The sequence below is a fragment of the Oxyura jamaicensis genome, chromosome 5 (genome assembly GCF_011077185.1).
Source record: "Oxyura jamaicensis isolate SHBP4307 breed ruddy duck chromosome 5, BPBGC_Ojam_1.0, whole genome shotgun sequence".
Classification (NCBI taxonomy): domain Eukaryota; kingdom Metazoa; phylum Chordata; class Aves; order Anseriformes; family Anatidae; genus Oxyura; species Oxyura jamaicensis.
This window is the reverse complement of record NC_048897.1, coordinates 31,040,595-31,067,305: the sequence shown is the minus strand read 5'-3', so window position 1 is coordinate 31,067,305 and position 26,711 is coordinate 31,040,595. Positions and strand designations below refer to the sequence as shown.

General features: G+C 53.5%; 1 long non-coding RNA gene across 4 annotated transcripts; it reads left to right on the top strand.

The window, feature by feature from the left end:
• Positions 1–60: 60 nt before the first annotated feature.
• On the top strand, positions 61–23,531 carry LOC118168244. 4 transcript variants are annotated; one of them, XR_004751443.1, is made up of 4 exons: positions 61–259; positions 2,345–2,483; positions 19,411–19,549; positions 19,661–22,343. It is a non-coding gene; the product is annotated as an uncharacterized LOC118168244 (long non-coding RNA). The 4 variants fall into 4 exon arrangements; XR_004751442.1 differs by having other exon boundaries at positions 19,371–19,549; XR_004751440.1 differs by lacking the exons at positions 61–259; positions 2,345–2,483 and adding exons at positions 14,190–14,654; positions 22,845–23,531 and having other exon boundaries at positions 19,661–22,758.
• The last annotated feature ends 3,180 nt before the right edge of the window (positions 23,532–26,711 follow it).

Genomic DNA, 26,711 nt, shown 5'->3' with positions numbered 1-26,711 from the left:
CCCCCGCCCCCCGAGACGCGCCCCCCACCCACCCAGGCGCTGCGCGCCCTCCCCGTGTCCCCTGCTGGGCGAGCCGGGCCTCGGTGGGCGAACACCGCCCGTCGGGAGCCGCGGGGGTCCCGGGGGTCGCCCTCCAGCGCCTGGAGCCCTCCCTGCTCCGCCACGGCCAGGGGCAGAGGCCGGAACGGGAAGGTGCCATCCCGACCTCCGATGAGGTTCCCCTTGGTCCCTCCTGCTCCTGCTCGACTCCTCCAAGCAGGTCGGGCTCTTACTTTGGGCAACTTTTTGAATGTTTCTCCCTCTGCCAGGTGTTTGCCAGGTGAGCTGTATTTTTTTGCTCTTTCTCTGCACCTCCTCTGACCTGGCAGCTGCAGTGAGCACCAGCTCGTGGTTCTGGAGGTGCTGCAGTGGATACTTGTTTCCTACACCCCACCTCACCACCTGTATGTCAGGTGATGACAGCAACATCCTGGGCTATGTCCCACGGCTCGGCCATTTCCAGATCCTTCCCCGCCCCAGGCTGCAGGATGCTCGAAGCATTTCTGTGGGATCCCAGCGCCAGGCAGGGGCTTGGGACAGCCTCACCCAGCAGCCAGCAGCTTGGGGGGAGTAGTGGCACTGGGGTCCCTGTGCCACAGTCATGTCAAGAGAGAAAATCCCTGGAGATGCTGGCATCGCCTCCGCTGTGAGAGGCGAGTCAGGCTGTGCTGGCGAGTTCAGGGCTGTGAGATCGCCGCTGTTAAATCTTGGGAAGCACAACAGCAGAAGTGTCGCTTTTGATTTTCAGCATTTGGGACTGGTGTTTGCTGTTTAGGAGCACCCAGAGCTCGCACAACCAAAAATACCGGTATTTCTCAAGTCTTCCAGAATACCCTGACAACCCTAGCCCCCTTAATCTAATTTTAGAAAACTTTGTGGGGATTTTATATTTATAAACAGTTGGTGCTTAAATATTACTCCTCTCACCATAGCAACAGCTCCCCATCGTAGCATCCGTTACACCGCGCCAGTGTGTCGCTGCAGCCTTGTTTTGGGTGAGAAAACCCTCAAGTCACACTCGCTTGTGCTCATTCTCCTGTGCCTCACTCAGGGCATGGCCCGATGCCCCTGCCTGCCCGACCGTCCCACAGCCAGGGCTCTCGGTGCTTCCCCAGTACCCGGGTGCCTGTGGTGTGAGCCGAGGATGCTCACATTTATTTGATGCCTCTGCTGGGGAGGAGATGGCTGCCCTGGAGGTGTTTTAGGCAGCATCGTGTGCATGGCAGGTCACAGAGCTCTGCTCTGACTGGTGGCCTCAGATTTTCACGTTCCTACAAGCAGGGGTGCAGAGGCTGCTGCCGACTTGGCCAGTCAGAAACGCTCACGTCTGAAAATTTTAATCTGAGCTCAAATGTAGTTTGAAAGCCTCCAATTTCCATGCTCTCTAGCAGGAGATTTCTGTGAAGCCTTTGTGTTTTCTACTCCTGAGTTATGGTTCAAAAAATCTACCTTAACAACATAATCTGCTTGGGAATATATGTAATAAAATACAAATGTGGATGTTAAGGTGATGTGAAGGTTACTGTTCTAATCACTCAGACGCAGCCAGGAACAAAGTTATGATTTGCACAGTAATCCAACCACGTTATATCCCCCGTACGTCTCGCGAAGGGCCGTTAACATAAAGAGCAACGTATTAAGGCACATAAATTCCAAGGGAGACTAATAGAAAATACTATTTGTGTGCTTAAGCACCACGGGTTGATAGCTCCTGAACCGCCTATGTCAGGTTGTACAAGGCAGCGTTTACCAACCCACCAGCGTGCCACAGCTTTTCTTGGGGGATTTCAGCTCCCTGCAGGCTATGATGGAAATGTGACGGGCACTGCAGCAGCCAAATGCATGGGGGAATTGAGAGGAAGGCTGTGGAGGAAGAGGTGCCGTGGTGCCGGCTGTGGTGCCAGGGCTGCCGTCACTGTGGCCGCCTTCGCCCATCAGCTGCCCTGGGGCTGTGCGTAGAGCCCTGCGGGAGCCGGGGGGCTGTGGAAATGGCCTCCAGACCTCAGCCAAGGCTTCTCACAGTGATTTTGGATGCCTTGGTCTTGAGGGAGGGAGTCTGGAAGGTTCTGGGGTCAGTCGACTTTCAGAAAATGTCCTTTCTCGCTGGCCTTCAAAGAATTAATGACAGGCTTTGGACTTAACGTCCTTCTGTGGTTCAGAAGTGGGAATAAACAGCTCATGTTATAATCCCTCCTCTTGAAGAGCTTATAAAGCCCGCTTGTGCAGGACTTGTAATGTAGCTAATGATGTGTTTATTCGCCACAGCCTTTCATTCCCCTTCCTTTTTGTCTTTCCTTCCAATTAGCCGAGGAACACGGCATTACAAAACCCTCACCACCGGTGCAACACCGGAGCTGGGTCCTGAAACCCGGAGACACCAGGAGTGGGAAAAATGGGTAGGATCAGCATTTCACCCTCCCTGTTTGTGTTGGATTTACACACTGGTAAGTGTGCAGGTGGGCCAGGTGAGTCTAACCATCTCCATACGATGTTGTTGCTTTGATGTGCTTACACCGTGGTGTAAGATCAGCCTTAAATTGCGGAAGGGAAATTTTCCTCCTTTACACAAGAAAACCCCAACACCATCAGCTATCCATTTATATGCACCCAGGGTTTAGGGGCCGAGTGGGCAATGGCTTTGTAGGAGTGCCACAGCAGGTCACCAGCTGCCCCTTGTCCCCAGCCCATCCCATGTGAGAGAAGAGGTCCCATGGTGGCAGCGGGCGCACTGCTGCAGCGCTGGGTGCGGTGAAACGTGCCCCTTGTCTCCTGCCTGGCACCCAGCCACTGGGTTTCATTATGCCTCTGCCTATTAAATTAAAGAACTATCTACTATCACAACTATTTTTCCTCTGTAGGTATTAATAGATCATGATCAAGGCACCTCTTAACCTTCTCTCCGAGAAGTTAAATAGACTAAACCTTTTTATCTCTCATGACGAGGCAGGGTTTTCTGTGCTTTTCATCCCTCTTATGGTTCTCTCCCACCTGCCTGGTGTCTGCTTGGAAATGTGGACCTGTGGGGGCAGGCAGTATCCTGGGACTGACCCTGCCAACACATCCCTGCTCTGTTTTTACCCACTTGTGCTCTCATATGTGTGAACACCAAGATGCATGTCCACAGGGGACCTCCAGCATCTCCTCCGCACCCTGTCTCCTGCATTTCTCTTGCTGGGTGAAGAAGAACTAGATTTTGGATGGATCTGGCCTGTCTATTAGGAGCGGTCTTCTGCTCTTGTGCTCCTGCTGGGTTACCAGAAAGTAACAGCACTGTGATGTCTTCTGCTAACGTGGCACCTGTGCTGGGGACAGTCAGACCTGGGCTGGGTGGTGCTCAGCTTGGCTGATTGGAAAATGGCCCCTGGCTATGAATGCTTTTAGCCCTGGTGCTGCTGACCTTCCTGGTGTACAAACACACAAGAGTGTGTTTGCACTCCAGCCATGCCAAGCTGAATATTTCTGTTAAAATCCTGCAAGCGGGGTCAGGGGAGCAGCTCTTGTCTCCACAGTGCGTTTTCTGCTGAGCTTGCAAGCTGGTGCTGCTTTTCCTCCAGGCTGGAGCTGATCCCCAGGCTGCTGAGCCAGCACAGGGACAGGAGCAGGCAGGGATGCTGGCTGGTGGCCCCAGAGGAGCAAGAGAAAATGACATGGACCTTCCCAGGCCAGGAACAGAGAGCAGGCAGGGTCTACAGGTCTAGCCTGCAAGATGGCCCCAGGGAGGGTTTGGGGGCTGTAAAACCAAGTGAGGGTAGAGACGTGTGTTTGTGCCCTGCTGCCGCAGCACCCAGGAGCAGGCCTCAGCACTGCCTCAGGGCCCGCTTGCCAAACAGACCTTCTCATGAGGGTTTTTAGAAAATCTTCATTGTCCATCCACAGCAGAGCAGAGGGAGAAGCACCTCTGAGCTGGCTGTGCCTTCTCTGCCAGCCTCCCCATCCTGCTCAAGCTGGCAGCAATCTGGTGGAAACTACAACAAATCTTTTAGTTTTGAGGAAACTGTCCTTCCCCAAGGAATGTGGTGGATGCTGCCTTGTTTCACTATAACTTTCACCTCCCCACGTGCTACTTCAGGACCTGGAAACCCCTCCTGTGGCCTCCTGGGGGTGGCATCACGGAGTGTCATGGTGTGAGCAGTCAGGGCTTCCCTGCCACCCTCAGGAGGCCTCAGGTCCTACCTCCTGCTGGAAGCAGGGTCAGCCCTGGGGTCAGACCACCTTGCTCAGAGCTTTGTCCAGCTGGGTTGTGAAAAGCTCAAAGGTTGAGCATACATCTCTGTGGGCTTTTTTTTCCACTGCTTGACTGTCCTCAAACAGTGCCATGAAATAGTCCCCAGGTCTGTGAACTGTGTGGGGAAACCAGCCCTCCTTAGCCAGGAGCTGAGGCATGTGAAGGGACAACTTGTTGGCAAGTGGGAGCCACAAACGGGATCCTGCAGGACCTCACCACCACGTACCCCTCTGGTGCTTCTTTAGGAATATTTCTTTAGGGTTTTTAAAGCTCTAAATCATCAGCAGCATCTGAATATCTGCTGATGGTTGGCGTGGTATGGAAGACATAGGCGCATAGATACACATTCAGTATTGTCACACACATGGAAATGCAGCAATTCAATATAGGCTAAATATCAGTACATTATACTAAATGCATATTAATCCAAAGTGGCTCATATTTCTACGTAGTTATGCATTGAGCACACAGTGAAGTATTTACATGTGCAGCACCTATTGCTACTGGCTCACGTTAAGCCATGTATTTATCAGAATAGGGTTTCTGACATATGTCAGATCCCCTGAGAAGCTGTGATGCTTCTTGTCCTTTCAAAGCCTTTTTCCCCTAGGTAACAGCTCTGTGAAACAGGTCGGTGGGCCCAATCCTCAGCACCTCCTGTGACTCTGCAAAGTGTGCTGGTGGCTTTTGAGTCTATCTCAAGCCTGCAATCTTGCAAAACACAATGGAAGGGAAAGAAACGTGTCCTGCCACGCACATCTGGCTGAGCAAGGAGGGGGCAGAGCCCTGTGCTGGGGCTCCGGAGCCTCAGACTGTCCTGCGTGGGCACGGCCGGGGTTTGGCCCCAGCAAAGGGGGAAGGGGCTCCCCACTGAGGCATGGGCTGGTGAAAGGGCTCTCATCGCCTGGGCTTCTGAGCTGCAGGGTTTGCTGGGCAGCGTGGCTCTGTCTGTCTGTCTGTCCTGCTGGGTGTGGGGGGGTGCAGCCACCCGAGCATTGCTGGCTTATTTTGCAGGCGACGGTGATAATTTTCTGCCTGCTGCACGCTCTTTAATTAACAGCTCGGAGGATGTGGGGCGAGAACGAGGCGTAATGAGCACTCCGTTTGCATATCAAAAGGCAGCATCATTAATAGCTATCCCTGTGCTCGCAGGGGCTCTGAAGGCAGGCGGGTCGCGGGCAGATGGTCACACTTTGCACAGGTCACCATTGCTGGAATCACTGGGAGCAGGGTGACGGTCCCCATGAGCAGATCTGTGCCAGTGTTGGGTGCCAGGAGCTTCACTGCCACGGCTTACATGGGAGCAGCCTCAGAAGCATTTTGGCAAGAGGGCCCCAAGATAGCCTTGTTTCCAGGCAAAGGGGGAGCTCTCTGGGGATTTTTGGCTAAATCTCCCAAATCCAGCAATATCCGCAGCTGCTCTGCAGTGACTCCTTGCTGGGACTTATCTGCCTGGCTGGGGGAGTTGTCCCCAGGTGGCCCCTGGCTCCAGACAGTGCCCTGGGAAGTCTAGAGCCTGGAAGACAGCTCATCCTGCTGCCAGGGCTGCTTGTCCTACAGCTCACACGGGGAAATCCCGCGGGTCTCCCTCTGTCCCTGCTCAGCCAGCAGGATTAAATGTTCCTCTGCCTCTGGCTCCTGCACGGAGGAGATTGGCTAGCTGGGTGACAGCGCCATCCTGCACACAGGCTCCTCTCTTTCATTAGCTCTCCTCTAATTAAATGAGGAGGAGCACGATGCCAAGTGTTTCTTCTGCCATGCTCCCCCCTTTGTCTCAACTCCTCTGGCTCCCAAGCTGGCTGCCCATGTTTGGACGACTTCGTCCAGATGGCCTCAAGGATATGAGGACTTACGGCCTCTAGAGGAAGGGGCTGAAAGGATTTCCAGAGACGGATTTTCTCCTCATCCCCCTCTCTGTTAGGGTACTGAGAGATGCCATGAGGGGCTGCACGCAGCCAGCTGGCAGAGCATGAGAGGGGCCTTGGTGGGGCTGTGGCAGGAGCCTGGCTCCCGTCCCTCCTGCTGCAAGCAGACAAGGACCCGGTGCTGTGCTCTGCCTCCTGGGGCTCAAGGAAATGTATGCTTAAGACAAGGAGCATGCTGCAGGGCAAATTTTCTACCAGACTCCTTGAAGCCAGCTAGAGGTGGAACAATGTAATGATCAAATTAAGGCGCAGTTAAGATTAAATTGATGGGTCTGTGAGACATGGGGTTAGAAATTAGAGAGCGATTGATTAAGAATGAATATGTAGGCAACACTCATCGCTTAATATGTGCTACATTTGTGATGTACTGTGCTTGTGCTGCACTTAGGCCTCCAGATAACAGGAGCTCCTGGGACCCTGAGAACCAGATCAAACCAACCTTATGGCTCGGACTGGGACCAAGGGCTCAGAGATAAGGAGGACTGTTCACAAAAGGGCAAGATAAAGAATGTCAAACTTGCAAGGCCTCGAGATAACAGGAGCCCCTCAGACCCCAAGAACTGGATCAAACCAACCCGATAGCTTGGACTGTGAACAAGGGCTCAGAGAGCATGCTCAAGGAGGTGAGGCGAAAAGCTCAACTCTGATGAAGATGTCTTACTTCATCCTGACAACCACCTGGACAACCACCAGAGAGTACTACGCAAACGCAGAAGGATTGATAAGATAATTAGCATACAAAGTGGGGCTAGGTGGAGCTAGGAAATAAATGTGCATGATGTTCTGCAAAACTTGATGCATATGTAATATTTTAGGGGATAAAACAGTGAGTGAATTGTTGCTTATGCCTTTGGGAGCTATCCCGCATGCACCCAGTGCCAAAATAAAATGCATACCTACTTTATAACTCATTTGCTTTTGAGCTGTAGAGTTCTTCTAAGAATCATCTGGATGATCAAGTGCCAAATGAACACAGTGGGTAATGACATCAAGAACTAAGGTTGGCATTAGGGAGAATGAATGATGTGATGTTCAGTTGAAGGAGCAGCTGCCCTGCTTTCAAGTGGGGTCTCACCAGTGTTGTACAGGGATCAAGCCAGGGAAGGGACCATGGGAGAGCTCCAGGGATCAGGAGCTCTTGGCACCAGAGAAGCCTCTCAGCTGGCATCACAAACCCAGCTTCAGTATTGCTCTCCTCCCCAAATACCCCGTTATCCACCTTAAAGCAAAGGGAGAGGATGAACACAAGCCACCTCCTAACATGGCTCTTTCCTCCATCTCAATGAACTGTTGGCAGGACAGCAGCTCTGCAGGAGAGGGTTTGGAAAGGACCAAATCCATCCCCCTGTGGACATGGCACCAGATCTTGTGGTTCTCAGGTCTGGCTGTTGAAGGACATGCACAGCAGAGTAAAACGAGGGTTGAATGAGTATCAGCTGGAGGAGCTGTAGATTAGGGCCACCAAACACCTCCTCCGACTGAGAGCTCTTTACAGGATGCTGTGTCCTGATTTGGAGCCCTTCAAAATTTCAAGTTTCCATCCTGTCTAGCAAGCCAGATAAGGAAGCATGCTGGGGAGGGATCAGAGCAGAAAGTCCATGTAAACAAATCCACTTGTCATCCCCCAAGATCTCCTTTCCTTCTCCAGAGGGTTAGTTGGCTTCTGTTGTGTGTTTTTGTTTGTCTGTTTGTTTTTTCTTCCAGCAGTGGTGCTCCATCCATAGCCCTTTCTCTCGGGAAGGGGCAGGGTTGCTGCCCGTACACCAACACAGGCAGGATATCTAGTTCACACAGGGCTGCTTGCAGCTTGTGATTTGCAGCAAGCGTCGGTTTGGTGAGCAGATGTCTGGGAGAAGGAGGCCGTCAGCTTCCTTCACTTACACAACAAGGTCTTGGTAAACCTCCTGTTAGGAGCCGACTTTCCTGGGGAGCATTTGGCAGCTTGTTTGTGCAGCAGGAGGGAGGATTAACCACTAGCATCCTCCCTGGCACCTCTCACTGAAACCCGTGGACTCTCGATTTTGGCTCCCTCTGTCCTGATCCTGGGAGCTGCCCAAACTGGAGATGTGCATGGTGAGGAGAGAAGCAGAGAAGCCTCTCCCATCAGCCAGCACAGCCCCACTGCTCAGGGAGAGGTTTTGCCCAGCCTCAGTGTCTTATTTTTTAATTTATTTACTTTTTTCCAGAAGGCTTTAATTGAGTTTCCCTGGGGAGAAGCATTTCTATCTAATTCGGCTCTTAATTAACCCCGTGCACCCCAAAGAGGCTCTGCAGCCACTTGTAAATTAAATATGAAAAGCATTATTTATCTGGGAATAGCAGCCTAATGGCTGCGGCTCTGACGTTTATGGCTGCTAATGATGATGGATGCGGAGAGAGGAGCCGGGAGGGGAGCGGAGGGGACGAGTTCCTTCTTTCTTAAAAGATACAAGAGACGGACTTGTATGGGCCACCCTGCGGGAGCATGAGCAGGCTCCTTCTTGCTCAGATTAAAAACAGATGTGACAGGAGCATGGGGAGCTGGAAGGATCCTCTGCCCTGCCTGTTTCCTGCCTCCTCCCCAGGCAAAGCTGTCCCCAGAGCAGCCCCTGCTCTCTCTGGAGGTGCTGCAGGAACCCCCTTGGGTTTACCAAAACCGCAGGTTTTACACAACAAAGAACATTTCTCTGCATTTGTTGGCGCTGATGCAGTTTGCCAGCATGGTACCAATCCATGCGGCATGTGGAGGGCTCTCCAAAGCTCCTTGCCGTCTCCTGTGGCTGAGAACCACCTGAGCGAGTTGGTACTTCTACCTCCTGTGTCTGCTCCTCCATTCCAGCCACTGATAACAAACTGTCACAGCAGGAGCCAGGCACAGATCCTGACTTTGCTGCTGATCTTTTGCCATCAAAAAACCAAACAAGTTACCTTCCCTGCTTTGGGGTTCCTTGCCGGTTTCTCATACAGGGAAAGACAGTGTCTTTTGCCCCACAGCTAATAGGCTTTTGTAGCAGTTGTCTGCACCGTCTTTTGTCAAAGAAGCCCTAAATAAATAGCCACTTCGTTGTTCTTTATCCACTGCCGGGCTGATAAATTCGAGGAAATCTAGGAGATTAGTGAGACATGATTTTCCTCAGAGATGCGCACACTGGGCTGTATTATGAGATGTTCTGGTTTTAATTATCATTCCAATCAATTTGGTGCACACAGATGTGCAATTTACTGATCTGTAATTCCCCAAATTACCCCTGGAGGCTTCATTTTTATTGTCAGTGTAACATTTGCTACCAACTATCTGTTGTTTGTTTTTGGGGGGAAGGTTTTCTTGTTGTCTTTTGTTTTTACACCTCCAGCCATCTGCTCTGTGGAAACCCGCTCGGGCTCATTTTTTTATTTCTCGTTACCTGCTGCAATGTCTGCTTCCAGGCCAAGCTTTGGTGTCCCCATTTCAGAGCCCCCCTGTGAGCATCCATCCCATGGGGCCGGCGGCTGGTTGCAGGGATGCACAGAGCAGCCGCACCCCGGCAGCAGCAGGCAGGCACCAGTCCCACCACAGCTCCTAACAAAGGTGTACGGCTTAATTAATTAGTGTTTGCAAAACGCAGCCAGGGCACGGTACGGGAGGTGTCAGGGAAGATGAACACATCATGATAAGTGCTCTCTTCATGAAGATGCGTAATTGCTCCTTCTGAGGAACAGCAACTGCTTCCAGCATCATTTTCCCGGTGTCAACAGGTGCTGTCCTGGGACAAAGCAGCCTGCTATGGGCCCTCAATGCAAGGAGCATGGGGAGAACCACAGACAGCCCTCATCATGCTGGGGACCCTGTGCAGGGACTTAGGGCTGCTGGAGGGGGAGATTGAACCGACCTAGCCCCGGCAGTGCCTGCTAGGCTGGAGATAATCTCCATTTAATTCTCCTGCAGATGATAATCCACTCAGGGATGTGGTCCCCGTGCTCCTTGACCTCTTAATCCCATTGCCATGGAGCCTGTTTAATAGGGAAGCTGGTGAGATGGTGCTGGGCATCCCCCAGCTCCCTACAGCCACCTATCCCACTTGCCTCCCCTGTTCCTGCCTGGCACAGATCTGGCTTCAAGATCCCCCCCTTGCTCTGTATGCCTTTCTCCCTGCTCTCCTTCTGCCCTCAGCTGAGACAGGCTTTGGGAGCCCCAGATCCTGAGGCATGGATGTGCCCAGCAGCAGCTGCTTTCCCTGGTGGCATCTGGAGAAAAGCCCTCCACGTCTGCCAGAATCTGACCTCTCCTGTCTGCCAGGGAGGGGTGGAAAATGAGGGTTTTATCCCCTCTTTGTCTCCCTGGGCACCAATTTGACAGCCCTGCAGCCAGGGGAGAGGTAGGGCTGCCTCCTGGTGAGCTGCTGCCGCTCTCTGGGTCACTGCCAGTCCGTGGAGGGCTCACACCCTCCTCTGGGCCCTTAAAAAATGAAACATTTGCCTGTGAACAAGCCGTTCCCACAGGGGCAGGCAGTGTGCTGCCTCGGTGCTGCAAGCCCTGCCCGACCACCGGAGGCTTCTGCCTGCCTTCAGGGTCGGGGCCGCTGCCAGCAGGAGCCTCCCCCCGCTGAAATTGGGAGTGGGAGCGCGGATGTTCAGCTGCCTGGCATCAGACAGCGGGGGAACGTCCTGTTCCTGTTCCCCTTCATGCTCCCATGGCCTGACGTTAAAGAGCAGATTCATTCATTTGGGGCCCCATTACAGGAAGGTGAAGTGTCCTGTGTAGGAAGCAGCCTGGGAATTGTTTTGTCCTCTCTGCACTGTCCCACCCTCCCGGGATGCTTCCACCAGGGGAGCTGGAGCCCAGTGAAGGGAGGAGGCTCCACTAAATTAATAATAATAATAATAATAAAATCCACTCTTTTGAAGCTGAAGTCTTGCAGGCAGGCATTTCATCGCACTCTTTTTTGCTCTTGCATGCATATTCAACCAGAGAAAGTGCTGTTCCCCTAAGGTGAAATGCTGGGATATTAATTTTCTGAAGTTCTCGATAAGCTATTGAAGATTAATTTTAGGGAAAGCCAGGGGATATGATGGATTGGAGCCCAAGCCTGCTTAAATATGCAATATTAAAAATTGATCGTTGTCTCTCCTTGTCATACACCCTGCCCCGATGTCTGGGGCAATCCCATAGTCTGACAAAAAGCCAGGAAAATGCTCAATAAGCCCCACGCCCAGCTGAGTGTGGATTTTAATAACTTGTGTTGCCGTTAATATTGTTAAAAATCACTTTTATTAGTTTCTGTTTTGGTTAATGCCTGGCTCTGTTGCGTGGATTGGCAGCTGGGGATCCCTCCTCTCCCTGCCGGAGCATCCCCACAGCCCCCGCCTGGGAACGGTGCTGAGCTGGTCCTTAAGCACCACGGGGCCCTGCAGGGGCACCAGGGAGCAGGGAGATGTGCTCAGCACAGGCACGTCTGCCCTCAAAAATCATCCAAAACCTCTGGAGTTGTCAAAGCAGCGAGGAACTCCTGTGGGCATTTTTGAGGCTGCTGCGAAGCCAATGTCCATCTGATGTGGAAGGTGTGAGGTTGCTCCAGGCGCTCGTCAGCAAGGAGAGAGCTCCCTCCGAGCCCTCTTTGTCACCATCCGGATGAGAGAAAGTCCCCTTGATCTGCTCCCACCAGAAATCTGCTGACGCTCGGTGCCTCCCCGCAGTTAATGACTGCGGAGCGAGGATTTGCTGGCATCTGCACTTCGCAGAGAGCCGCTGGGGAGCGGACGGCTCCCACCAAGGGTGCGGGGAGGACCCGAGGCAGGGTCCAGCGACGGCTTTTTCTGGCTGACTTCTTTTCTACAAAGCATCTGGGAAAACAGCGTGGTGATGCTGAGGGGTTACTGTGAGGTATTGATCTTTGGGGCCAGGCTGCTCACCTCCTGTGTGCCAGACAGACCCCAGGGATCGGCAGCGCGTTCCCTGTGATAGGCTTTGCACGAGGAGCTGCAGTTGAGCACAGAAATGTAGCGCACTTGAGCAAAGAGCTGTTATTTGCCTAAGGTCCAATCTTCCCTCATTTGTGCTTGGGCTGTAGGAGCACTTGTCCTAATGATTCATCCGTGCTCTTCACTGCAGCAGGCTGGCAGTGAGGGACAGGCAGGTCTCTGCAGCTCCCAGGCCATGCCACACGCTGTGCCCCTATGCAGCAGCCCCCATTGTAGGACATGGCCAAAACGGATGCCTGGCCAGCCCAGGATCCATGCTGTGCAGCCACCAGAGCCACCCCTGGCTGTCTCCTTCCCCGTGATCAGAGGGACAGGGGTGGGAGGTTCAGCAGCAAGCCATGGCAAGGCCAGGGAAAGAGAGGAAAACAGGAATGAGTGTGGAGCATGGGAGCATGGTTGGTTTGTTTGTTTTGTGGTTTGCTTTTTTTTTTTTCCTTCACCAAATGCAGTTTTATTTTCTGCATTAAAAATTTATGGAGCCCTTCATTTAATATTTATAAAGTAAGTGTCTTGGTGATAAATTACAGAGGAACACAACAGGGCAGCCTTGCTGCTGGGGTAGGAGTGCCCAGCGGAGGCTGGGAGCTTCCCATGCGTCTGGTCTGTCCCTGTCCCTCATCCAGCATCCCTGGGGACAGCAGCGACTGTGCTGCAAGGCAGGGAGGAGGCTCCACGCGGGTGTTTGTCAGTGTCATGCTGTGGCACTGCTGGCCACCGTGTTTTATGGGGAAACGTGGGTGGGAGCAGGAAGACAGGCTGCCAGGGGCTGAGAGGAGGAGAGCTGTAAGGTGACCCAAGCATCCTCTGAAAACTCCACCAGGTCAATGCGATCGATCCTGCTAATCGTTTCCTCTGTCAGAGCGAGGAGCAAAACCCTTGTGCCACCGCCACCCAGGGGACAGGATCCATTCCCAGTGGATGGGGACCCGTGGGGCTGCCGTGACGCCTTGCAGGAGCTCCAGCATGGCCCTCACATGCCACGACACCCAGCCCTAAATGTTCCTTCTGCTGCAGGTGCAACGCAGCAAATGTAGGCAACTTATCCAAAAGTCCCTGCGTTGGAGCTGCGTGGCCTCCTGGCTGCTCTGGATGGGTTAAATGACACTTCCCTGGGGCGTTTCAGGATCATTTGTTCCCTCATTCCACCTCCCTAACTAGGCCTGGGGAAGTGGCAAGGGAGCGGACAAGGTGGCCGAAAGCAATTTCAGGCCTAGGAAAGAAATAAACTGGCATGTAACGGTGACAGGAAACTGTGCAATTAGTACAACGGGGCAATGTCAACAAGCTCTTAACGCCAGTTGTTATGGCAACACCAGGAAAAGCAATATCGGTGCTGGAAAAATCGAGAGGCTGAGAAACACCAACAGCGGCGGGCACGGCAGCACTGGGGCGGCTCCGGGCATGGGACTGGGGAGAACTGGTAGCTCTGCCCCAGCCTGTTGAGTAAAACTGGGGGGAGAGAGGGTGCTGAGAGATTTGTCTGTTAGCAAAGTGATGGTGCTCTGGGTCCAGCAGCCAGCTCTGTCCTTATGGGGCTCTCCGGTGGCAGGGCTGCAACCCAGGCTCACAGGGAAGCTGTTGCAGCAGGCCCATGAGGGCTGAGAGCTTGTGGCTTCAAGGAGAGACACATCCTGAGCCCTTTAGAAAGAGATGAGTGATGGGAGGATCAAAGCACTGCCGAGAATTATGTTTTGTCTAAAACCGAGGTCTTACGGCAGGTTTTGAGTGAATCTTAAGGCAATGTAATGGGATCTCTCAGAAACAGCACAGCGAGCCTCGCAGCTGGAACAACGAAGAGCAGAGACCTCTGTGTGGTGTTTGTGAAGTGTTATTGCCCTCGCAACAATAGCTGAGTTAGTTGTTTCAGCAACTTAGGACATTGGTGGCTGTTTGCATGGGGGGGTGTTTCTGCACAGCTCCACACCGTGCTGCCGTACGGACATGGGAGGCCTTGCGTCCTTCCACAAGGCCTCGTGCTGTGGGAATATTCTCATTGATCTTGAGCTTGATGGGGCTGTTTGCAGGGCAAATGGTGTAATGCATCTGTAAGGAGGCACAACCAGGCCCATGGTGATGGGGGAGGTTCCTTAAAGCTAATGAGCTGCTAATGAATGGAGCTGATTAACTGTTGCTCTCACCTGCAAATGCAGTAGTAGTGTCTGTGTGTGATGTTAGCTGGCTGTTGCACCTCTTTGGAGAACCTCTAGTATTACCTCTTGCCAAAGATGTTATAAACTTCATAAACTTGTTTCTCCCTGCAGTTCCAGCAAGGAGTGGTGATGGAGCTTTGCCCTGCTGCTGCCTGATGCAATGAGCAGCCCTGGGAGTCCTGTCCCAGCCCCTGGGAACAGGTCCCTTCTTCCTCCTCCTGGAGACACCAGGGACGTCCTGCTTCCTTCTGTCTGCACGAGCCCCAGACTGCACGAAGAGATGGTGTACAGAAACTGGTGCTTCCAGAGCCCAGCTCATTTGAATTCAAGATATCTGCCTTGGGATGGCCTCGTGCTTCTCTGGCAGGATTGTCTGAGGTGAGTGGCCTGGAGACTACATGTGACGAACGTGGGCAGGAGGAAGGCATGCTAGCAACTCAGAAAGTAGGAGCCCTGCACCAGTACCCCAAGTTCACCCAGTTCGCTTGGGAGGAGAAGAAGAGACCCCATTCCCCAGGGAGGTTAATTCCCATCAAATTCCTGCAGACCTTAGGCAGCAGCCACATTCCCTCCAGCCCCGCTATGCCTTCCCAGGCAGTGTCACTTCAGCCCCCCTCAGCCTCCTGCTTCTTGGCCGTACCTGGTGTGCCGCTCCTGTGCAGCATCCTTTGATTTCTGCAGGGAAAGCCTTTGCCAGTAGAGAACATGTCTGATTTTTTCTTGCTCCTCGGCAGCAGCTTTGGAGCTGTTGAGATCCCTGAGGACTGAGCCGGGCTTCAAACAGTCAGAGGAGCAGAGACCCAGTCTCCTGAGACAGCTGAGTGCAGCGCAGCGCAGCATCCGCTTTTTTTTTTTTTTTTTTTCTTCTTCTTCTACGATGCTATCAAGACATTTCTCTGTATTTCTTTCTTTGCAAATCAGTAGAATGCAGCTGGTTTCCCTCCCGCTGTTGTCAGGGGCTGTTGGGGAAGGTGTTTTCATTTCAGCTCTTGAGTTGAAGAATAAAGGAGGAGGAGAAGGTGGGGGAGAGGCTGCCAGAGAGAAATATCAGAGAAGGGCATGGGAGAGTGGCTGCTCGCAGCTCACCTGCGGAGGGAATAACAGCAGGCGGCGGGGATGCAGGATGTTGAGCACCAGAGATCCCAGCCTTGGTACTAGTACAAACCAGGATGGGGCCAATGAAGCTGGCTGGCTTTGGGGAGCCCCTGAAGTCTCAGACCTTCAGGCAGCACACCCCTGTGGCAACAGCTTGATTTCTCCTGTGCAGGTAAGGGGCTGTCTTTTGCCCCCTCCTGCCATGTGTGGGCACCTGGTTGCACCTGCAGTTCTGTGCCAAGCCCCCCAGGCTTTCCACCATCATCTTCTAGCCAGGCTCCTGACCCAGGTCCCACGCTGCTCTGGAGCAGAATCTGGCCCCGTACTGCTGCGGCTTACAAGGCTGATGTATTAGTCCTATTCCCACTGAGCTCCTTCTTTGGGTTTGGCCTGCGATCATTAGGATAAAAAATATCCTTGGCACGAGCTGCCCTCCGCAGAAGTAATCCTTCCTCCCTGCTTGGCTCTGCTCCGGCTGCTGCCCTGCCAGATATCCCAGACCCTCCTGCAGCAGTCTGCATGTCCCAGCTCTGGTTTGTATGGCATCAATGTCCACTCTGGTGGGATGGGGTCCCTCAGTAGGGACCTTGCCTTTCCCAGGAGCTGGTTGTAGGTACACTGCCGCCCCTGCTTGGCCAACAGTTGTCTTGCTGTGTGTACAGGGCTACTACCCATGTGTCCCATATTTCTCTGCTCCTTGTGCACACTCTCCTCTGAGCTCCCTTTATTCCTGCTTTTGCAGCTTGGGATACACCAGGCCCTCCTGCCCTGTCCCCATGTAGAGGAAAGGGAGCAATGGCATGGCACAATGTCCCCTCCTGCCTCCCTGCACCCGATCCCAGTGTCCTGGGAGTAGAGCCTTCCCTGAAGGGGGTCTGGAGGGGATCTGAAGCCCCCCATCGTGCACACACACTCAGCTCTCTGCTAACTTGTGGTGCCACTCCATAGCAGCTGCAGAGAGGGCTGGGTGAAACTTGGGAGTCATTAACTCAGCTGGAAGGATGAGCTAATGAGAGGAACCTTGCGAGCTTCCCTCCCTGCTCCTGCTTGCTCGGTGCATATTAATCTTCCCAGCCACATGTGCCAGCAGCATCCCCGGCAGCTGAGCGCACTGCTGCATGTTTGCTTTATGGGCCATTGTTCCTGTGTCCCAGACCTCTGCTTGACTTGCTGTAGTTCTTCCCAGTGAATTTGTTCCAAACCAGATGATTTAATGGCACGCAGAGACCTGGAGATGGCACGGGGAGGCCGTGCACGTTAATGAAGTCCCTGTTAGTGCTCGCATGCTGCTGCACGGACAAAGGGAGGACAGGGTGTTTGGAGCAGGCACAGCCCAATCCCCCATCCCTATTGGCACCAAGGCAGCCTGGTGGGGCTGAGCACAGTCTGTCCTGCAGGTACTGAGGAGCTGTGGGGTAGGGATTTGTCCATCCTGGCTGGGTGATGGCAAGTCAGCTGCTATAGGGACGTGCTAGCATAGCAGAAATGTAATTAATCCTGTGCACTAGCCAGGGAATAAAGGGGAGTTTGAGTATGGAGGCTGTAAAACCCTCTTGGGTGAACACATCTATTTTGTCTTGAGCTTTGTGAGCAGTCCCAGCTGTATACCTCCTAAAAATACTACCATGGAGCCACAAATTCCTGCACAGCAGCTGTAAGACTGTGGACGAGAGGCTCACTTTTCTTAGTTAGGCTGCGGAGTAGCTCACGGCACCCTTAGGATGCATTGACCCTGGGCTGTAAACCACTGACCTGCAGCTTGCGGAGGAGAGAAACAAGAAAGCAAGTCAGCAGTCCCCCCACAGGCAGGCTGTACTCTCCAAAGGTGCCAGAGTGGGGTTTTAGTTTAAAAGCTGCTGCTGCTGTAAGCATCCCCGTGGGGCCAGCACCTGTCCCATCCCCATCGGGATGAGACATGGGGTGAGGCTCAGCAAGTGGTGGGCTCCACATGCACATTGCCCACTGCGTGGCTTTCTGCTCCTCTTCTTACCATAGGTTTTGCTATAAAGGAGAACTTCAGAGGGATAAACTCTGGGTGCCGAAGTCAGCGTGGTTTGGGGTGACCAGACTCCAACCCCAATTAGCTCTGAGTGTGGGAGACTCTGCTTTGTTCTCCAGCTCAGAGGGCAGGTAGTGCCCGAACCTCATATTTAAATACTGCTGTGCATTGAAAGTATTCTAGCTCCATATTTCTCTTAAAAATTAACTCTTTTGGTTCAAAACGCCAAGCCAAGGCATGAGTTTCCTGTAGGCTATTAAAGCCATGTAAGTGTCAGTACCCAGGAAACGTGTGCTTTTTGCTCAAAAGTTAATGCCGAGCCAACAGCTTGGGAAGCATCTGAGACCTGGAATGAAATACAAAAACAGATTCTGGCAACAGTAACAGGCTCTCTAAGTGCAGAGAAAATGCTGTCAAGGATGAGCTCGGTCAAAAGCCCGAAAAAGCAGAAAGGCTGGTTGCCATTTCTGTCCTAGCAGTGACATCTGACCAACTGAGGTCCGCTCTTCTGAAAACCTGTGAGGATGCCAGAGCCAGAAACCGAGCCTAGCTCGTTCACTGTGTCTAATGCTGCCCTTCATAAACTGTAGGGCTTTTAAACATGAGTGCATGTTGAAAGTGCTTTTTTGTCCTGTATCTAGGACAGGTAAGGCAGGCTAATAAAACTGAGTGCAGATTCTGAGTTTATACATATTTCAGTTAATTACCATCCAAATTAAAGCTTATTCAACTGATGAGTTTCAAAAAAACATTAATCAGTGAATAAATGCAATATTAATCCTTTCAACACAAAAAAAATCAGAAGAAATGTTAATTGCGTCATAACTCGAACAAGTGAGTTTGTCTTTCACGGACATGGGCAAAACCCAGCGTGGGCTGGTGCTGCCCGGTGGCTGCAAAGGGGCACTGGGCTGGGAGCAGGCACCCCAGGGCAGGTGGCAGTGGGACGGGGTTTCCCCCAAGCCCCCCAGCACAACACAGCCATCGTGGGGACAGGCAGAGCCCACACCAGGACTGCCAGCTGCTGGCGGCTCCGTGTTGCTAAGCAAGGAGAAGTTTTAACGCCTTGATTAATGCCCTGACTCTGGGTGAGTAATTAGAATTAATGTGGGATATCAAATCAGGAAATCAGGCATTATTAGGAGGAATTAGTGATTTATTTTCATTTTACGCCTGGCTCACCCCATTCCCCCAACACAGACGGGGGATTTGGCAAGAGACAGAGCTCCTTCCTTGCAGCAAAGGAAGGGAGAAAGAGGCAGCGATGGGGAGAGGGGATGGCAGCAGAGTGCAGCGCTGAGTCCCCCTCTGTGTGGTAAATCGTGGAGCTTCACCACGGCCTCCTGCAGACAGCAGAGGGACCATCGCCCACGGGACACCCGGGGTCTGGGCAGCATGAGCCAGGGCAGTGTCGTGCACGGGTGAGCACAGGGACATCAACATCCCCGTACCCAGGTGGGCACAGGGACACCAACCTGGTGCGAGCCCTCCCGGCTGCAGCTGGCGCCTCAGTCACTCCAGTAAGGAGATGGTGCTCCTGCACGCCTCATTGACCGTGCCTGAGAATGAATTGTAATTATACTGCCCGGGTGCCATAAATCACAGGGGCAATTAAAATCCCCATTTGCACTGACTAATTGTGCCGCGGCATGGGTTGTGGCAAGACGTTCAGCTGCTTAGCTGTGGTGTGAGGCGGAGTGGGGTGGATTTCAGAGGGAGCATGTCTGGGGGGCGAGGGCAGGGGATGGAGCCCACCTTCTGCTCCTGCTTCCCCGCTCCCCACTCCACATCCTCAGAGGACTTCTCAGTTTGGTGCCTGGTCAGAAAAAGCCCAAGGGAACCTCTGCTTTGTACTTCCCTCGCAGCTCGAGGAGGTCTTGGCCTGGTAAGGAGGTAAAATTGCCCCGGAGAGCAACCCTCCATACCCCATCCAGACCCTTCTACATTTTGTCTTCTCAGGCAGGGATTTTAAGCACTTTTTCCCACTTTTTCTTTCCAAGATTAAAATGTCATTGGTATGGTGCTTCCTACCCCCTGTAGCATCTCAGCGGTGTTTTGCGTTACCTTTGATGTGCCTCACGTGCTGAGTGCCTCCCAGAGAGCAGTGGGGGAAGCTTCAAGAACGGTGTTCAGTATGCACAAAGGCTGTCTCTGGAGAAGTTTATCTTCTTGGAAAAAGGTACGAAACCTTTCTGTTTCTAATTATTCTGAGTCTATAAACAGGCCAAAAAAAAAAAAAAAAAAAAAAAAAAAAAAAAAAAAAACTCTCTTCTTTCTGCACATCCACCAGAGAAGGGAGGAAAACACCAAAAAAAATGGGTGTCCCTGGGCATTGCAGGTGGAGCTGAAAGTTACGGCTCAGCCTTTGCCTCCTGCCTGGGGTCCGGTCCCAGCTGTTTGACCAAGGAGGCGGCTGATCCCCTGCTCTTGCACAAGGTAAAGTCCAGACTCTGTCAATGAGATGCCAAGAGAAACCAGCCGCTGCCCCAGCTCATGGTCCTGTGCAGGGAGGAACAGCTTTTTCTTGCTGGGTGTGAGGGTAACGAGGACTGGGGTGCTCGGGAGACTCCAGCCCCTGTTTGGGCTCATTCTCCATGCAGCTGGCACTCCCTGAAGAGGAACACGTGACTGCGGAGCTGACTGCTAAAACGTATCCCGCTGCGAAGCATTACACAGATTTGCATATAGTTCTTCATCAGAATTGAGACATATTTGTTTAATTAGCACTGCTGTAACACAGGCTGGGCTGGAAGAGGTTCAGGTGAGCAGGCAGCTTGACCCCAGACATGTCAGGAGAACAGGACACAGCCATAGGGACGACATCGCAGGGTTCCCCATGTGGCATCGAGCCGCACAGTCAGCTCTCAGTGTGGCAGCAGGTAAAGCTGCAAAGCACAGGCCCCTGCTTGGAGAAAAGTGGGGAACCAAATGGGGCTGAGGCATCCTCCTGGGCAGCCAGAGGATATGGGTGCTTCGCTTTGGTGCTGCCTACGGCAGAGCAGGGCAGCTAGCTCACCTTGCCCTGAGGTTTTCCAGCAAAGAGACAAGGCATGGCCCGCGAGCTCGGTGATGGATAGGGCATCATTAAATGGGACATGGGCCTGTCGCTATCTTGCTTTTCGGCACCACAGAGGGGTCTCCGTGCCCTCAGCTGGTGCCAGGCAGCACGGCAGAGGGCAGGCTTTGGCACCGGCATCCTCAGCCACACAGCCTGCGTCGGGCAGGCAGATTGATAGGTGTCTGGCGGAAAATGTCCCGCTGATAGCCCGAGAACAAAACGCAAACAGGGAGAAATGACAGCTGCTCCTGTAGCTGTTCCATCATCGCTGCCGATAGCAGCGTGGCGCCTGCAGCTCCACGATTGATGCATCCCTGGGGACGCCGGGAGCGCGGATGCCACAATCAGGGAGGATAAAAGAATCGCTGCTGGGACCCAGAGGAGGCTTCGGATCCTTATCGGGAACAAGAAGGACATCAATCTGGTGCCAGCACGGGCCTGTCAGACACAGCCCGCACACTCAGCAGCTGGTCCAGAAGCACTGGCAGGACACAGACCTTGCAGTGGTGTGGAGCAGCTACTAATGCCATGTAAAGAACCCTAAGTAGTTTAAACCAAAGCCTGGTAGCAGTTCTCAACTGCATCTTGAGGAAATTGCATCGTGACCATTTAAATCTCCACTGCTGCTGCCCTCTGGAGAGCACAGGCAATATTTCTCTCTCCCCTGGAACAACGTCGGCGGTCCCTTGGACTTTTTTTTGCGCTCACCCTTCAGCTGATGTAGGGTCACTTAGCAGGCGAGGAGCTGTTTGGGAGCCAGCCTCCCCTGTGCTCAGAGCACACAACTCACCCTCCATGCCCCTGACTGGTGGCCCCATCACTCCTGGCGGCTGCCAGCGCTGTTCCCCACCAGCTCCATGCACCGGGGACCACGGTGCTGCTGTCACCCACGCTTTTCCTGCTGGAGAGCTGCAGCAGGAGCGTGGGGCAGCAGGAAGCCGGTGCCCAGGCACGCAGGAGAGGTGCCTGCATGGGATCTGGGCAAGGCTGTCTGAAGGTGCCCTCCGTGCCTGCTCCCCACTTGTGCTCATCAGCTGTAACTCCTGGCAGGAGAGCTCCATCTGAGAGCAGGCCGGGAGCCATGGGCAGGTAATTGCTAAAGCAAGCAGGGCCGCATTAATTGAGGTGACGGCAGCCAGCAATGTGCTCTCAGTTAAGCCTTGGCTCTGCCGCAGCCAGTGGGCAGGCACCGTGTGTATCTGCCATCCCCTCCCGTGCTGTGCCCTGCTGTCAGCTCTGTGGCCTGGAGACACGCTCCTCGCTGACCACCCCTGCCCTGCGTGGTGCGAGGCAGTGTCTCGGAGACCCCCGTGCCATGGGGGACCCGTGCCGGGGAGCAGGGAGGGGTGGGATGTGGCTGTTATGGCAACAGAGGCTCCAGAGATGAATGGAAGGAAAAAGGCATGCTTTAAAGCATGTTTCCATGGCAACAACCATCTTCAAAGCCCTGGATGAGAAAAAAAAAAAAAAATGTAAAAAGAGGAGGATTCCATAGAGGGGGCACTTCTGCGGTGCTGGGGGAGTCAGACTGGGAGCATGGGGCCCCCTGGGAGGGGACGGGAGCTGCCAGAGAGGGGCGAGAAGAGCTGTGGGGGTCAGGGCTGGTGTGCTGCTCCCTTTCTCACCCACATTTTGGTTTTGCTGCTGGGGCTGTGCTCCGTAAACCACAGGCTCCATCCCGCACGTCGCAGAACTCACATTTGGCCACAACCACCACCCTCACGGCCACATCACTCCCACCACATCATTTTGGATTGTCCTAGCCCCCAGGTGAATTCTCTTTTTGCTCACCCAGCCCTGCTCACTGTCCCAAAAGCCCAGCTCTGCCATCACAACCTGCTCCCCACACTGGGGCATAGCTGGCAGCCCTCTCGCTGCCCATAGCCCGCATGCTGATAACCACAGGTGGACCAAAGCCACTGCTTCGGTCAGGGGAAATTTTATTTGGCCAGATATCGGGGCGGTGGGAGGAAATCTCCAGGGCCTCACCTGGAGCCAGGTTTCAGCAGCCACAGGGGGTGAAGCCTGACCTAAATTCGGCAGCAAGGTTTGTTGCAGTGGATGGGGGGGGAACAAACCTTGAAAGGGGGAAGCTTGGATTGAATTAGATCTGGATCGAATCACAGCTGTTTCCTCTGTGTTTCTTTAATTGGAAGTTCAGATTCAGCTTATTGTTCCCAGCTCTGTCGTTTTCAGTTTCCGATGTGCCGCAGGATTTGCTATCTCAATCAGCTGAGATGGTCGTGCAGGGAAATTTGGGCTGCTGAGGTTTCTGGAAGTTGGGAAAGGGAGGATGCTTCGTTGGGTTTCAGAGTTAGAGCTCAGCGAAGGTGAGTGGAAGGGCCCTGACTCTGGCTGCTGCTTTCACTGCCTTTGGAAGGTATTCACTGGTCTGGTTTATTTTGCGTTATTGCAGTGGTGCTTGGGGCATAAAGAGGCAGCTTCAGCAAGATCCTTTCTTGGGTAACAGGAAAATATCCAGGGCTCAATGACGACAAGCTGAAAGGGTCTGCACGCATGTGCATTTCACTACCCTAACCTCCAGAGGGTTAGAGCAGTGATATGCTTAATCCTGGGTGTTTGGCCAACTCTCAACTTTGTTAGGCAGTTCCCCAGAGGAGGAACAAAGCTGCTCACAGATGTACAGGTCTGAGCCGCTGGCTGTGCTCCAGAAACTGCTCCTCTCTGCTGCTGGAGAAGGATGCTCAGGAAAGCTGTGCTTGTGCTGATCCAGGCACATCCCCTGGAGGGATTAATGCTCGGCTCACCTGACCTGGCACAGGCAGAGAAAGGGAATTGCTGCTCTTCCCTGGGGACTGCCAGCAGGCTCTCTGTTGGCTTCAGGCATGGACAGGGGGAAAGCTGGGAGCCTTCTGGTGTCATCCTGTGCTCCTGGGCAAGCTGGGGTTCTGTCAGGCTCCTGAGCAAGGTCTCAGGTCCCCCTCCACCCCCTGCCCTGGCACACAGCGCAGCCAAGCTGCAGAGATACGGGGATGGACACAGGCAGGAGGGAAACAGAGCTGGAGCATCTTTGCCTTGCGTGTGCTTCATTAGGAGGCATCCCATCACCATCCTGTCCACTGTCCCACTCAGCATCCCTTCAGGAAATGCCTCTTCCCTGCTGGATTTACTGCCCATGCCCCACCAGCCCTGCTCCTCCACTGCTGCTGGGAGCTCTTGGCTCAAACACAGAGCCATCAATCCCCATCAGGCTGCTCTGAGCTCCGGTGCCCGGCACATCACAGCAGCCACATGGAGCTGAGTCCCACTGTGCTACAACTTCCCAGGAATGGGCGTCTCAGGCTGCTGGGACATCTCTGCCAGGTGTGTGTAGGGAGGACCTGCATCCCTAGCTGCCTCCAGCATCGCTCTGAACATCTCACCCCTCTTTCTGGGTGGGACTGGGAGGAGGGCAGCAGGCAGGACAGCAGGGACCTTGTAGCTGGATAGATGTCCAGCACAGGGGAATGTGGTGTAGGGTCTGTTGTTTGTTTGTTTGTTTTGTGTGTTTCTGTGTTTTTTGGTTGGTTGGGGATTTTTTCATTTCCAGGAAAATGGTGTGCTGCTCCATAAATAACGTGTTACTAACTATACTGACAAGCATCCTGCAGGGGTTGCCGTGCCCAAACTGGATTCAGGGATTTCTTTCCAAGTGAGCACCTGGAGGAGGCAGGTGGGGCTTCAGAGCCTCATTTGAGGCAGCCACTTGGCCACCAAGGATGGCATCAGCCACAGCTCCTGGCTCTGTCTCCAGGCTGAAAAGCCAACTTCAGCCCAACCACGGAGAATGGAGCCAAAGCAAAGAGAAAGCGGAGTCACCCTTTGGTTTCCCTGTCTGACCTAGCCTTAAAAACTCAATTTGAAGGCGGCATTAGGGAAGTAAGATATCGTTTATCAGGAGCGACAGATCCAATCTATAAATTAGCATGCTCAGCCTGGGAGTCAGGAGGCAGAGATATCTATCAATTTCTCCCTGGCAGGCTGACACAGGCACACAAATTTGGCCAATTCCCCAGAGCAGCATCTGGTCTCCAGCAGGTCTGAGGACCCAGAAGTGCTCGGAGGGCAGAGCCAGGGACAGGGACATTACATGGGAGAGCCCTGGACACAGCTCCTGGCCTCCTGCTCTTCTCCACCCCACCATCCCTTGCGTGGGTGCAAGAGGCCGCCAGCAAGATGGGGGTTGCTTCTCAGCCCCAGGGCATGGTGTGTTTTTAAATGCTCCATCAAGGCGTTCAGCATACAATAAGCTGCAGAACTGCTGCAGTCCATTAGGGAAAAGCTGGCTATTTTAAGATCTACATCTACACTGCTCGCCTCCACCCTCTGAAAAAGAAAGGCTATAATATTTGTAGGACCTACACAAACATAGCTGTAGATGTACACAAACTACTGTCTCTGAGATCTGGGGTTTTAGGGCTGCTCATCTCCCAACCCCTGGTGACTTTTGATGATAACTGGCATGACTGCAGCAAAGGACAAGCAAATGAGGCCATTAAGAAGCCTGTCAAGAGGCGTCTGTCTACCTGAATCCCATTTCCACATAAAAAAGTATCGAGGCTGAGACAAATTGCCATACACACCTACTGCCGGTGCTCTCACCCGCTGCGTGCTGTGCCAGAGCAGCTGGGGGCTCCCCATTAAACTCCCCATTTTGTGTTTTTGCCCAAAACCACACATCCCACCACCCATCCCTGAGCCCAATTCCCACCACCGGGAGCAGCATGGAGTGTGCTGTCACCATGGACCCTTTTCCCCAGGGAAACGCGTAGGGAAATGAGGGGAAACGGAGCTGAACAGAGAGTTGGAGCCGAGCTGGAGCCCTGCAGGAGGGGCAGCTGTGGGGACAGCTCCTGACAGGGGAAACAGCACCAAAATGGGGGTAGGGAGAGCTCAAACAGTGCCACCAGCAAGCCTGTTAAGGACCTCATAAATAAAAGCCTATATAGACAGCAGGTACTGCAAGGCTTTATAGGGCCATAAAACACCCCCAGCTGCCACCAGGGCTGGAAGGGATGAGTAGGGAATCTAATTTCCCAGGATTTAAAGCAGGTGAGAGAGATATAAATGTGTGTTTTTAATAGTAATTAATGCTGCCATTCAGAAGCACTTAAGCTCTGGGTTCGGAGCGTTTCCAAGGGCCTGCCTCATAAATCATGGGCCCGGAGTGCCGGGGCAGGCGGGATGCTGCTGGGGAGGGCCAGGGGGCAGCCTGGGGGTGTCCCAGGGGTGCTCAGGTCACCCGTGGGGTCAGGGGCACGCCGGTCACCCCCGGGCTGGGCACTGCAGCGCTCGGTGTGGCCCCAAAAGTGGCTTTGCTTAGCCTTTGCTGCGGGCGATGCGGGACGGCTCCAGCACCCCAGTCCTGCCCGGGCCAGGCAGGGAAAGCCCCAGAAGCGTGCCAGCCCTGCCCCCTAGTGTCCCCAGCGCCAAGCGTCGCCAACATCGATGCTCGGCAGTTTCGGGTCTCCCGTGCGGCCGGGACAAGCGGTCCGTGCCGGCTCCCCGCCGGGATGCACCAACACCCCTGTTTTAGCAGCCGGGCTGCGGGTTTTCAGCTGAACTGCTGTCTTTCAAGTCGGTCACGTAATTTAAGGAGGAAGGGGAGAGCTTTCCCGGGGAGTTCCTGCCTTATTTTAAAAGGTTCGGTGTTAAGATGGGGAAGGATTGGGAAAGACACAGGAGTGCTGCTGCCCGCCCAGGAGCTTGGGCACCTCTGGGGACATGGGCACAAGGACGCTGCCGTGACAGCCAGCTTTCCCAATGCCAACAGCCCAGCAAAGCTGGGATCCAAGCTAGTGCTAACTATTTACTTTGAAAGCACTTGGGGAACTTGAAGCAGCACTCTCCTAAAGCAGAAATAACCCCGGGCTGGTTCTTCGTGACACGGTGCTGCGTTAATGTGCAACCAGGCAGGAAAATACCCAGGCCTTGTGTGCGTGAGGAAGTCAGCCACCACTGCTATAGCGTAACTAACACGTTCTATAAGGAATTTAAACTTCTCAAAACCAGGTTAAAATGTAACTTCATCCGCCTGTAAGCGCTTGCTCAGGAAAACATCAGCGAAGTTGTAACAGGATCCAGAGGATGAAATCTTGAACCCAGCAAGTCCAAGCATGGAGCAGTGTGTGTTATTTAGAGCGAAACAAACAGCCATTGGAATCCTATAGCTAGAGTCCCACCAAATTTAGTATTCCTGGACATATTTTTAGACAAGATTGATTACCTCTCCCCCGACTCGAGGGGGGGGGGGGGGGGGGGGGGGGGGGGGGGGGGGGGGGGG